General features: G+C 44.0%; 1 protein-coding gene and 1 long non-coding RNA gene across 3 annotated transcripts in view; one reads left to right on the top strand and one right to left on the bottom strand.

The window, feature by feature from the left end:
* Positions 1 to 14171, top strand: part of LOC109610357 — a 180648-nt gene that overhangs the window by 128124 nt on the left and 38353 nt on the right. The gene's annotated exons all lie outside the window — the stretch shown is intronic.
* The window catches only part of LOC105256061 (LIM domain only protein 3), a 50965-nt gene that overhangs the window by 15836 nt on the left and 20958 nt on the right, over positions 1 to 14171 (bottom strand). The window contains exon 1 of one of the 2 annotated variants that reach the window (XM_011265704.3): positions 5310 to 5662. The exons of the other annotated variant lie outside the window; for it this stretch is intronic. The gene's annotated coding sequence lies outside the window, so the exon portion shown is untranslated. Of the gene's footprint in view, positions 1 to 5309; positions 5663 to 14171 lie in introns of those variants that run through there. 2 annotated transcript variants of the gene reach the window in all.

The following is a 14171-nucleotide window of genomic DNA, read 5'->3' as shown; positions in this document are numbered from 1 at the left end:
GCCCGTGGACGGAAACCTTGGCGATGCGGGGGGGAGAGTTGGAAAAATGCGAAACCATGGACGAGAATCGAGTCACAGTCCCACCGTGGTATAAGATTCCCTGAGGGGGAGGGAGGGTGGTCTCAGATTCTATTAAGATCTCAGTAAGTCTTGTTACACGGGGAGGCCACGCCGCAAATCTCGCAATAAAACAGCTACCGGTATAACACCGCCGATTCGAGGAACTGGAAAGGGGGGGTCGTCGTCGTCTACCAGCAGCCAAGTCGCCGCTATCCCGAGTGAGGAAGACGCCGTCGTCGGCGACGTCGCGCGCGTTCCTCGTACGTACTGAAACATCTCCACCCCTTCGCTCTCCCGCGGTGTGTTTCAGGGAGAGACGGGATTTATCTGCGGCACGTAGTATTCCGCAAGAGGAAAATCTCTGGTAATCCGAGCCCGAGACCGCAATTAGCTTTTTAGAATCGTTAACTCTCTAATGCGTTCTGTCCAATCTTCGCCTTATCTAAAAGCATCGCACAATAAACTTTGGAATGGTCATTTGGCCGATGATAATTTTGCAAATATTTATATATTTTATATATGCGTGATTGGCAGAGTTGGACGTTTTTATTTCTCATTCATTTAATTTATGAATATCATTTTGGAACTTTGTGTTTTCCTGAGTAAATGCACTTGTGTTTTATGTTATATAAAAACTAATATCAATTTCATAAAGAAAATTATATGCATAAAATTTATATTCTTTAAGAATAGTTTATGATTAAAAAATCATTAGTTTTAAACTTGATCGAACGATCACAAATATTACATCATTATCGTGTAAAAGAGAGAATCAACGAAGGTTCAATAACCATCTTTCGTATTAAATTCTCACGTTTTCGTACTCTGTCTTCTACGGAATGCCGATTATGGACGGCCAACCTGAGTATTGCTTAGAGAAAGGGAGAGAAAGGGAGGGAAGGGGAGAGAGGGAGAGAGAAACGAGCTAAGTGCGCCGATCGTGAGGAAGGATCGCGTTCTCCAGGCGAGGGTCCGAAATCAATCAAAACATTAATTGAAAGAGCCGAGAAGACAATAGAGCCGGCTCGGCTAAGGCGGTAGGTATGGATGGTCTTGATAATCGAAAGATATCCTGGCCAATAGCCGGTAACCGAGCTGGAGCAGCAAGTTGGAAAAGGAACTTTTCTCCGCGCGGGCTTACTCTCTACGAGAAGAAAATTCGCGGCACGAAATCTTCGGGGAAGGGGTGGCAATGGAATAGAAAAAAGAAAACGAGACGAGAAAGAGACACGGAGAAGAGAAGAGAAAGGGGTTGCGCGACGAAATGTCCGACGATAAAGTAAGGCTCTTTTTCTTCATCGAGTGACATTTCACCGTTGTAAATAACATCGTTTTGCGCGATACACAGAGAGATCGCTCGGAGGACTCGCGACAAATTCGATTATACGAATCAATACAAAGTCGAGTCGGCGTTAGCTGGCTGCGCGCGGCAAGTTAATGAACGCGCTCTCTATTCAATTGTTGACCGGTATTATTAGTACGGCGAAACGTTAGCGCTTTATTAATTAACAAATCGATTTCGGTCGGTAGCAAATGCTAATTATTCAACATCGCCCGGCATTCGACGCCGCTGCGAATGGTTCTTTAATGAGTGGAGCTAATTGTACATGAGGTGCTCTCAATAGCGTCGCGTCCAAGGAGCAACCATGAACGCCAATGAAACTTTTAACGATCGATAAAAGAATGTTGCGGAATTTGCGCCAGTGCTGTGATCGCGTTGTTTTCGTGCCCTCGCGATCGGAAAAAAATATCACGGTAACTCGATAATTCCGTAATTAATCTATCAATTTTACATCGTCTTCAAATTTTTCCTTCAGTTTGCTACAGAGTTCAAATCTGTTTTGAAACAATGTACGATCTTTTGAAAATTATTTTGGAAAATCAGATTCAGTTTCGATTCTCAGCGTCCCTACCTCTCTCGTTTCGATGTACATTGCGCCGGATTGATGCGGTGCTTCAAGGCAGCGTGTCCTAAGTATACAATATATCTCTGTTTTGAGAAAAATCTCAGAAGGAAAAGGGCACCCAGGGCCGACGCCCAGAAGGACGCGGCACTGCCACCTGGCGGTCTGCCCAAAGACCCACGAGAAACTTCAATCGCCGTAAAAGCAACGCCTCCGACTTAAAGAACACGATAGAGAGAAGAGGACAAAATAAAAGCAAGATAGAGAGAGATAGAGGGGTAGGGAGAGAAGAGAGGGGAAGTAAAAGTTAGTAGCTCAGAGAGGCGAACAGAGATAGAGTCCGAGAGGGGTTGATGGGTCGGGGGTGGCGAGGATCGGGGGTGCGAAGGCGGGAGAAGGACAGGGCGCGATGGTCAGCTCGCGAGATACATGTTCGACGGTGCGGCCGACTTAAGAGGATTACATTTGATATTTCGATCGGGCAAAGTGGCTTTTTATTGGACATTCGCCGTGGAATTATCGCTGACTCGTGTCGAAAGGCATTACATGCGCCCCGGTGTTATTAAATTATAGCAGCGACTCGCTAGCACGCTATAATGTCCAGAAAACGGGAGAGCGCCGCTCGCGAGAAAGATCTGTTTTGGTGAAAGATACTACTTCTACTTCTATTAGTTTCTAAATGTACCTGCCCTTGCCTCCCCCCGAAGTTTACGAGTCGCTTTATGACAAGTTCAGATTATTTAAAAATCAAATTATCTATATATTTTGTTACTATTATTTTTTATAATGGATTACTTACTTAAATTTATTCTGATTTTTATTATGTATTTTTTAAATTTATTATTATTTGTTTGTATACGTTTCATTATCTTTTCAAATTATGAAACGTTTCATCTTACACGTCACGTACATTCAAGCAATTAAAAACTGTGTTAATAATTTTGGCCCACTTTTCAAAAGAACACTCGTACCAAGAAGCGAAAATGACTCTGTTTATTTTATACAGCGGCTGAGTACACACATACGCAAATAGCGGGGAAATTTTTCATACCAATGGCAAAAGTAGCAGCTCAGTTTTGACTCAGCAACCGCGGTAATAAACCGGCGAAATAACGGCTAGGATATCCGTGGCGCTTCCTCTTTTAGCCCGCGAGGCTAATTAGCCGCAGCAATTTGTCGGTGCGAAACAAACGTCCGGTCGAAGGTCTCGCGCTCGCTCCAGCTCTCTCTCGATTTATCCGCGCCACGGGTGATCCGAGAGCGAGCTGTATCTATCTCTCTTCTATCGGGAGCGAACTTCAAACGAAATAATTAAGTGATTCTCTTTAGCCGGCCGGCTAACGAGCCCGCCGCCGGTTGAAACTAGTGCCAATTATCGGCATTCAAACGGACGAGTACACGCGGGTGGCCGACAGTTGAGACGCTCTCTCGGCGGGACGTCGAGACGGCGTAGCAAGAGAAGGAGGAGGAGAAAGGAAGAGGAGAGATCCAGAGGAGGTCGGATGATGAAGAAGAGACGGCCTTCGTAGAACACGATGGGATGCTCTGCTCGTCCAGACGGACAGTTAGCTTCATTATTTCGACTTTAACCGACGCCCGACGACATATGTGGAATAAAACGTGGTTACACGAGAAGAGAGACGAGATACATCTGTATCTTATCTCCGATGATGAAGAGGAGGCGAAAGAAGATTAAAGACGATAATATTTCCGGTTTTCTTTTTAACAGACGGATTTATCAAAATGCTTGTGCTCGTTAAAAATATTTTTTTAATATCTTATCGACTTCGGATGTTTAACGCGTTCGATAATCCGCTAATTAAACTTCTAATTAAATTTTCGTTAAGTAAATGGGAAGCGCAACGCGTCACGTCAATCTTATTAGCGATATATATTTTTTCAGGGAACACGAGATATTCCGTGGAAATGGTGGGATATTTAAATTTGCCTGGAGATAACGTAATAAGTATGAAAAGTAATTTTGTTTTAGGGATTTAAAAAATAAAGCGTTTACTCTGCTTTACTTTTTTTTTAGCTCGAGGATAGAATCTTCATTGTATCCTAAATCGACTGTTTGCTTTCTTATATACAATATAGTAAGAGTATATTTGTAATTCGCTTATCTCATAATAGGCTTTGAAATAAATTCCGGGGGGCTATATAATAACGTGCCATTCCGATGAATCGCTTGAGAGATTGCACCTAGCGCTAATCTTCGTGAAAGCTTTGTCACGCGCTACAACCGGCTCGCTCTTGCATATTGGATGACGATATCTCGAAAACGATTCATACATAGTGCATTATGTTATCTCATGGCATCCGTCTGAAACTTCACTATAAGACGGTTCAATAAAGAGACGTGCCTCCATTGTCGTAAATGGATGGAATTTCCTCATCAAATTTGGATATAACAATTTCAGTTTTGGGACCAAGAATAATATAAAGAAATTTCCGCGCAAACTTCTCGCGTCGTAAAAAGAGCATATGTCATTTTAGATGGCGGGTAAATGGTGAAAAAAACACACATTCACAGGGAATAAACAGAATTTTTGTATTAATGCTGAGAGAAAGATGTACGATGTAAATAATACAATTTCTCGTTCAGCTCGTATTTTTTCTTTTTTTTTTTTATTGCGGCCGGTTAATTAAACGGCGCAAAGATTGGCATCGGTTAATCGCATTCCCTCGCGTTAGTCGATAATCGCGCGTCGTTACGACGATTCGGAACAAAGGAATTACGAAGTAAAGGAGCAATGCGAATCATTTCTAAGGGTGCAGTTAATCCGCGTCGGTAACGGCAGCCCTACAACGGAATCGCCTTAAAACGCCACCGGTAATTGGAACAGACGTCGGTCGATGAGAGATGGGACGCTCGCGCGAGATGCAAGTGCAAGAAGGGGGTGAATGACTATACACAAGTATGCCAGCGCGTGCTTATCTGCCAAGTTAAAAAGCAAGACAGTTTATAATTAACGCGAGACTCTCACGCGACTTCTTTAGCAAATGCACGTTCATTTATACACCATCTATATACGCTGCGAGCTTATCGGCGTGCTTTATTTTCTTTAATGCTCTCTTTCTTTCTCGTTCTCTCTCTCCCTTATCCTGCATTCCGCATCTTACGTTTTCATAAAAGTATCTCGCCCAGCTATTGCATTATACGAGATTTTCGAGATTGATATCGGTAAATGCAATCTATCACTGAACTGGATAATTATATTCCGATCCTTTGCGCAGACTAATCAAATCTCGACGCGATCTCAAGTTCTCATCAAAGTCTCATTCTATTTCTCGGCCGTCCGTCTCGCGCGCGCTAATCTAATCGCGATCTGCAATCGCATTTACCTGGCAACAATCGCTGAGAAACGGCGAGGGCTTCGTGCTAGGGGCGGTCCTTCTACGCTTTTAAGCTCTCCGCGTCACGTGGCACTGCACAAGACGCACGAAACGATCACCATCGATCCCGATTCGCCCGCTCTCCTTCATCGATGACCGATTCGTTCTCGTTTTCTCGATCGACCGATTCACCGAAGACTTCCCTCTTGACGGAAACTACACGAACAGGGTATCTTACGACCCTTCGAGGCGCGCGCAACCCTCGCGAATACGCGGGACGAAGCGTGCACGCGTCGCGCGATAGTTCCTTCCGCAAGTAGCATGAGACCGCCGGTTCGGCGGTCGGCTGTAAACTGCCGAGAGCCGCGTGCGGCCACGGCACGCCACCGAGAGTGATAAATCCCCACTATCCAGCGGGCTAACCTCCCCGACATTCCCCGCCGTCGGTTTGCTATACTACCCCTTCGCGCTTTCCCCACTTTATCACAAATGCCACCACCAACGGCCACCCCTTACATTACCCCTCGCACGCGCGTTTTCTCTCTCTTCAACCCCTCGCTCGCTCGCGCGCGTCGATCTTTCAACTGTCCGCGCTCTACCGCACAATTTAACCCCCGCGCGAGGCGGATCACGCCGGATGTACCCCGATTCGGGATAGCGGTCGCACTCCAGTCGATTAGCTGGCGCGTTTAGGAAGCGAGTTATGAGCTCTCGATTTCCAGCAACGACGACGAAGCGGACGCGGGGGTGATGGAAGGGATGGGAAGAGAACGTGCCGCTACGATGCCACGAAGCGAAGACGACGGTGAACGGCGAGGGGGATATCGATTATGGTCCGCGCGCTCCGGTGTTTGTTTCTTTTTAATTTCGCGCCTGTCGACGTCCCGCGGCGGGTAAGAATCGACTTTGTCCAGGACCCGATAAGGGGCGACGTGCGATCGCAATCAGGACCGAACGAGAGATTCAATTATCAGCGATTTATCATAATGAGTAGGTAATAGATCGATAATTTACCGTGCCGATTTAATGGCAAATATATGTAGAGGATATGAATGATTAAACGCGAAAAATAAAAAAGTCGATTATATTATTCATGGTTCTCCGTTATAGATGGGTCTCTTTCAATATCGATACCTTTAATATTATCAATATTACTATGTAACATTATTATTAATATAGTAATGTGTAGTCTTTTATATATAGGTAGTTTTTATGCAATAAAATTAATCTAATATCAATCACGGAGAAAATGTAATGTTGGTAATCAATAATAATATAAATCTCCTATTTATTTTCTAAAGTACAATTTAAATTAATAAAACTATCAAAAAAATACTTGCCAAGATTAGTAAAAAAGTTTAATCAATTTATGGTTACTTAATTATTATGGTTAATAAAATGTTGCTTTGTTTTGGCGATTTTTTAATTTTTTGTAGATGACGGAAAAATAACGATATAAATTTCTACTGCATTAGTTATCTACTGCAAACATCTATAATGTTTTGATTCCGACAAAATATCAATTGAGAATAAAATTAAAATTAATAGCAAAACATATTAATATTTATTTAGTTATTTTTAATTTTGATATTGTTAAAATACACAACAATATTTATTACATATTCTAGAATCTAAATCTGTGTTTTGAGAAATAAAATGTGTGAAAACACAAAATACAATATAAAAACATGTCATATATGCAATATAAATAATATATAAAACAAATAGCATATGAGGAATGATAGATGACAATGTTATCATAATTACAAATCGACGAATAGATTAACGGCAAAGTTCTCTTCTCCGCTTCCGTAAGATCCTTCTAAAGGACGATCACGCTCGTGAAATAGGTATGGAGGATTAACCTCCGATGTGGCGCGTCTCGCTCAACGGGATATCCCTAGAATCGCCCTTACGGATTTCACCCCACCGTTCCACCTACACGCGAGCCGACGCAGGGGTGGCAATCCCTACCGCGTGCTCGCAACCCCTACTCCGAGGACACGCGTCCGCCACCCCTACGAAGCCACACCTCCCATTACAAAAATTACACCGGTCGCTGATTTAGTGTTCTGCGCCGATTCACGGTGGCGCACGAGGGGGAGGAGGGACGCGGGGAGGAAAGGGGCAGGGGAAGTTGAGGGAGGTGAGCAAGGAGCCGCGAGGGTGCGCGGCGCCGGGTAAAGACGTAAGTAATGAAAGGGTTGCCGCCGGCTTCGAGAATCACGGAATCATTCGCCAGATTAAATTAGAAAGGCTGCGACCTTTTTTCCACTCCCATATACCGGACCGATGAAATGGATTAAGCCGTGCTTATCGTCGCTGCCATTGTCGATGGTCTCTTTTAATTATCGACTGATTTATGACATCAGGCCTATCACAACGGGAAGTCTAGGTTACCTCTCGGGAAGTAGCAGTGTTATCAGAAAAAAAAAATGTCTCGCGATTTTATCCGGCTTCATGCCTATATTACTCTTCCCGTGTTAATCTCAACGACATTATCAAAAAAAAATAGAGACAGCTTGTATATTTTCAACGAGACACTCCCGTAAAAAATTCGATGTCTTATCCTGAATGGTCTGAAGAATAATAAGTTTCAAGTTGACGTTTTCTCGAATTTTAAAATCCGACGTTTAGTTAGGAGTTAATATTGTAAATTAAAGAGAGAGAGAGAGAGAGAGAGAGAGAGAGTGTGTGTGTGTGTGTGTGTGTATGTGTGTGTGTGTGCGCATTGCGATAAGTTTCGAGAGAGTATGAATAGGTAATAAAACTTCATTTACCAATTAATTTCAGATGCATTTTACTTTAACAGAAATTTAATTGGCGACTTAATTACCAAGTTATTGAATGTCATAAATTAAAAACGCACGTCGAGATAATTAATATTGAAAGATTGAGAACTACGAAATAAAAAAAAGGAAAACAATCTACACCCGATTCTCATTAAACAGATATCAACTCTAGAATCAATTCTGCCAGAATCCATGGTTGACAGAGAGCGCACAATATCCTGTACAATACACTGTCGCAGATCCAAAATCGTTATACGATGTTCGATAATAGTTCTCCCACGAGTATCGCGAGACGCGCGTTTCCAAAGTCTGCTATCCTCCGAAGGAGAAAGCGAAATGCGAGAGAGCTCTGAAATTGCAAGAAGTCGGACAGAGACAGAGAAAAATGAGAGAGAGAGAGGAAGATACAGGCGGGAAAGGGGAAAATATCGCGCGCGCGCATGTGTGTGTGTGTGTGTGTGTGTGTGTGTAGAACGAAGGGCAAGAGTGGAAAGGACGAGAGGAGGGAACGGAAGAGGGGAGTGGGGAGCGTACTAATCACTTCTACGGACTTTAATGGAGGTTTTCTGTACGCCGTCTACTTTGTCCACGACTTATACTACTTCGAACCCCGTTGGAGCTCGGCGTGGAGCATTTGATAGAAAAAGCGGGCGGAAAGTAGCGTTACGTGTATTAAACTAAGCGGCACTCTCTCTTTCTCTCTCTCTCTCGCTCTCGCTGACCGCCGATCTCGCGATGCTCTTATTTCGCGAAAAAGCATTTAACGACGCGTCGCGCTAACGCAACGATAAATTCCGCGTTGAACTTGAAGAAGCGACATACGTAAGATTTGTATGTGTGTATGTCACACAAATCTGTATAATAATAATAGGAACCGTCTTCGAAAAGATCATCATTTCTCTCAATTTGGACTTATGCACGATAAGATATAGTCGATGAAAAAACTTTACAGTATTAATATTAAATTATATCTTGTGATTCTCCGAGGTAATAATAGCCTGCAAAATAATCTTGCGCATTTTATTCGAATTATCTTATCTTGAAAGCCTCTCGAAACACTCGCGTACCCTGGAGGCTCGAAATATTCTAAAAAAATCCGACGCTCTCATCTGTCTCTCGCACCTGCGCGCGCGCAAATAACCACCGGGGGTTGCTGCGGATTTGGAATGACGCAGCCCGACAGCATCGACGCTCGCGCGGCGTGGATACTAAGAGCTTTTCTGGAAGAGCAGGGCTCCATTAGCCGACTCGCCTGTCTTCTGAGTCCATTACAAGATGAGCCGCCATCCTCCCGAATGACCTTCCCCACCCGTCCGCCTTTCCAACTCCCTCACTGACACATCGCGATCTACACACGTTGCTCGTAGGTACGCAAACTCGCTAGTAGTTTGCTCTCCTACACTCTCATCCCTCTATGTATGTGTATGTGTGTATATATATATATACATCACGCCAGACCGTAAACACGATGCAATTTAAAAGATCAATCCTGTTCTTCGACATAAAAGATGGCTTCGCGTTCCTGAAGAGTCGACGAATGCGAACGAACATCGACCGCACTCAAATTTTGTACGGGATCATTTTTTTCTTTTCTCTACACGTATAAGCAATGCGAAAAAAATGTCTCTCTCTCTCTCTCTTTTATATCTAAAAATAATATACACGCCTTTTATAAATGTTTATAATTTACGGCGGAAAATTGAAATCTATTTGCGTAAAACTTTAATTTAATTTCAATCACAATTTCAATCAAAGTTAAAATCGTCAGTCATCTCGACTCTTGTACATATCATACGAGTTGATTAGCTAGAAATATTTAATTTTTTGTACAAAAAGCGTTACAGACTATCTTATTATTCGTGAGTAACGAAATGTGCCGCTCGCGAAATACAGCGGACAGAATCTCTTTTCCTGACGCATTATTCGCGATAGAGTGCGGGCAAAAGCGAGAAGACAGAAATAGAGAGAGAGGAAGAGAGGGAGGGAGGGAGAGGGAGAAAGTAGTCAAACGCAGCAAAGAGGAGAGATGCCATGCCAGATGTACTTAAACTAAGAGCGCCGCTCCGCCGCGGCGCGTCCCCTGATTTATTCACTCCGTGAAATTTTTACTCCCTCCGCACCGGGCCTTCGCGAGCCTTCGCTGCCCCAAACCGACATACGTCTTTGGAGTTGCTATGCGCACGAGGCACCACCACGGGCTATCCCGTGACTTTCCGGATAGCTTGCCGCGTCTCCCGAGATACTCCTGAGAGCTGGCAGTACTTTTCGAATAAAGTAAAATCCGTTGAAATTCTATGTTTCTGCAAAATTGTTACGCTTCTGCCGTACTGACTACGACCTGCTTTGAATTACGAATTAATATTTGAACGCGTATCTCCAAAGATATTAAATTTATTCACGGCATTGGTCTCAGTACACGAAAGAAAAATTAATTCGAAAATATGATAAAATTGTTTTATAAGCTTCACGTTTTTCACGTGGAAAATCACTCTTGTATCATAAGACACCTTGTGTGTGTATAGTCTGTTTTATTTATTTCATTCTACGAAGAATATACAAGCGAAGAATAAGTGAAGAATAAACGAAAAACAAGCGAGTTCCCCAAAGAATAAGTATGACTGTTCAAATGTAAGCTCCGGTTCACAAATGCTCCGCGCAAACAGCAGCTAGTCTGTCCTTCCGGCAATCACTTACCGGCTAATGCATTACTTGCGAGAGTATACGAGCACTCACGCGATTACATACTCGCCAAGTATCTGCGTCGCGTCGTGGATTCTTAATCGCGATATCATTGACGATGCGCGACTTCGAATCACGTGGACTCGTCAAGATCTCCGAAGTGGATCAATCGCTCCGAAATATACAACGTTAATTATATCGACGTGAAATTTGTCAGAAAAGGAGAAACGATATTCGAATGCGCTTCGTCGAAAATCCCGAGTGCGAATCGCGAAACGCGAAATAATGGAGCGCGCATCGAGAATATTTGCGAGACAGTAATGAATAAATTGTTGAACGCGCGTCTGTACACACAGCGACGGCACCGAAAAGCCAGGCAGACAGACGGGCGGGTAAGCATGTGGGCGGATGGATATTGCTTAGCCCGCGAGACTAAGGGAGAGAAACCCCTCTTTTCCTATATTATTCTCCCCCAACCTCTTCGGATCACGTTCAGCGACTGAGCCGAGTGCCGCGCGAGCGTTCAAGTGCCGTAAATTCGGGTTACTTTGTTCCTTCCAGGCGCATCTATACAAACCTCGCGTCCCGTAACGGAAGAAGCGGAATAAAAAAAACAATGTCCCGTCAATTATAACGCAAATCCCCTCCAGTGTTCGCCTATTAATAATTCCTAATCGATCGCTCTTCGATTCGCAAAAGAGCGACGTCGAACGTCGTTAACGAAATCGGAGTTGAATTCGACGCGATCGCGAAATCGATTACTTCGACGAGTCTGAATTTGCTTGACGCGATTATGAATTTCTGGATGAATCGATTATATTATTATTATAGTCGAAACGCGCAGCTAATATGATTCGTCTGTTCCCGACGCAGAATGTGCAGGATTATACGCACGTTCGAAGCCATCGGCAGTCGAGGCAGGTAACTCGCCACGCCGGCGGTATGAACGAGATACCGACCCACACCCGCCCGCTGGCAATAATTGCCTTATTGACATTAATAAAACGAGCCGGATACCGACGACTATGTCATCGTGAGCCCCATAAACGTCCGTCTGTTGCACGCCTATACGCGTTCACTTTCTCCTGCGGGAAATTGCGTGTCGAATTAACGCAAGTTGGAGATTTCTTTGCTTTAACGCTCCAAATTGCTTTAATCTATATATTGCGTATCGATTTAAATTATGGATACCAAGTTGAAGTCGTTAATATTGTTTTTTTCTTGAAAACACATCTGATTAAATTCCAATGCATACATCGAGCCCAGATCAAAACCCCAAGTATTATTTCAAAACTTGAAACGTTACGTGATGATATTATCAGATAACATATCAAACAACATCCTCATAACACTCAAATGTCACCAGATGCAGTTACAAGTCAGACAATAAAGAGCGAAGAGAAAGGGCAAAGGGAGGATGATGCCGCAGGCCCTCCGTCGCGAGGGAACGAAAGGTCGGCGCGGTAACCGGCGGTTGCAAAGGGGATCGAAAGAGGGGAACCGACGATATTTCACCGGTTTCGCGTGCAGGCGAACTTTAATAATATTCGTTCCATCAGGTATGGCCGGCCTCATATTAAGTCGGTCCGCGCGAACGAGGCGCCGGCGGAGTATGATGAGTGGAGGGCGAAGGGTAAAGGGAAGAGAGAAAAGAGGACGCGTGAGATAGCACGATGGAGGAGGAAAAGAAGGAGGGGTGAGGAGAGGAGAGAAGCCGTGTAGAGAAAGATCGAGGGTGGAAGCGACCGAAGAGGGTGGACGGGCGGACGGGGGTGGGCGCGGAATGAGACGTGTAATAAAGTGAGTTTTTAATTTCCACCAGTGCCGGTGGTTGGCCCTCTTCCCCTCTCCTTCCCTGCCACCCCCTCCCCCTCCCCCTCCCCCTCCGCGGGTAGGGGGTTAGGAGCCCACGGGTTCGCTCCGTTGCCCATGCCCCGGGCTCTCGCGGCCTGTCGGCTAGTATTACTAGATAAATCACCCAACAGGCAATAACCGCCCGTCCATCCCTCCCCTCCTACCCCCTCTAGCACCGCGCTCTCGTTCGCCGACTCGCTACCTACCTCGGATCTCTGCCACCGACAGCACTGATACGCGATACCGTTCGACGCTAAGCGCCGCGACGGACACGGCTCGGAGGAAGCGAGACGGCCGCGAGATTTTACGCCGCTTCCGGTTGACTCGGTCCTGGCAAATCTTAACTCCCCCCGATTATAGCCAATTAAGGACAGTTTGATCCCACCGTTTTAATTTTGCATTGAAAATATTAATTTACATTTTTAATTTTACATACATATTCAATTTTATGTACTAATATAATAAATTTATCCCTACGTTAATACAAATTATTCTAAATGGGGATATTAAAAGAGAACTGTTTTTATCGTTTCATTTTAAAATCATAAAGTAATGTGTGAATTTTTAAATTTTTCAAATTTCCAAAAATATATATGTATGAATCTATTATGTGACCCATTTTGCAAAATTAATATTTTGCAAATTAACGTTATTTCGTCCTTTCTTAAAAGACTTCGAAACTTTTAGAATCCTATAGAAAATATTTAACTATTTGCTCTTGCACTTGAAATGTAAATTTCTTTGACGAGTAATACGAATAATATTTGATCTCAAGAAAGAGAGAGAGCGCGGAATCAATCAACTTTCGCTTAAACCGCTGGGACTTTATAGATACGTGATACATATACAAGTTTCGACACGTGGTGCGCCAAAGTATAGTCGCTTCTACTGTGCACAGAGCGTAAGATCTTCGTTTCCGTCGCGTTTATGATAATCAACCGCTCCGCAAACGTTTGCGTTTAGTGTTTTACGTCGTCGGATTATACGCTGCGAAGACACGGCAGCTGCGAGAGGACATAATGACGCTTAGACGATCAGACGATAATAAACGCAATAGCATTACCATAATTATGGCAACATCATTAACCGACGCGCGATATTAACTTGCTGCTAGTATAATATGTGCCCGTACAAATTTAGACATACGTACAGCTTTCAGAATAGTCGATCGTTATTCTCAACGTGAACGAAGCGGCACTTTTCATCGCAACATATTATTAATATAATTTTCATTGCACGCGTTAATGAATATTTAAAGCGTTCTCTCTCTCTCTCTCTCTCTATTAATTCGAGCTGTAGGACGCGACGATATAATTCGAGACTTATCGAGATGATATTTCTAGACGGATTTTGCGCAATGTACACAACGCAACGGTCGTGCGGGACCGTAAAATTTTGTCAAGACGCGAGTCTTCCGCCCTCCTGCTCCCGCAGGACAACCTGAGAAAATACAAAAAGTCCCCCGGGGGAAACGTTACGGCTGGCGCTCGTAAGTTTACCGTCGCCGACAAATTAATGTTCTCGGATTACGGAAGCGGGCCGCAGG

This window comes from Camponotus floridanus, unplaced genomic scaffold, assembly GCF_003227725.1.
Source record: "Camponotus floridanus strain SB8 unplaced genomic scaffold, Cflo_v7.5 scaffold66, whole genome shotgun sequence".
NCBI classification, from domain to species: domain Eukaryota; kingdom Metazoa; phylum Arthropoda; class Insecta; order Hymenoptera; family Formicidae; genus Camponotus; species Camponotus floridanus.
The sequence above is the reverse complement of the archived record's forward strand: the minus strand, read 5'-3'. Positions and strand labels throughout refer to the sequence as shown.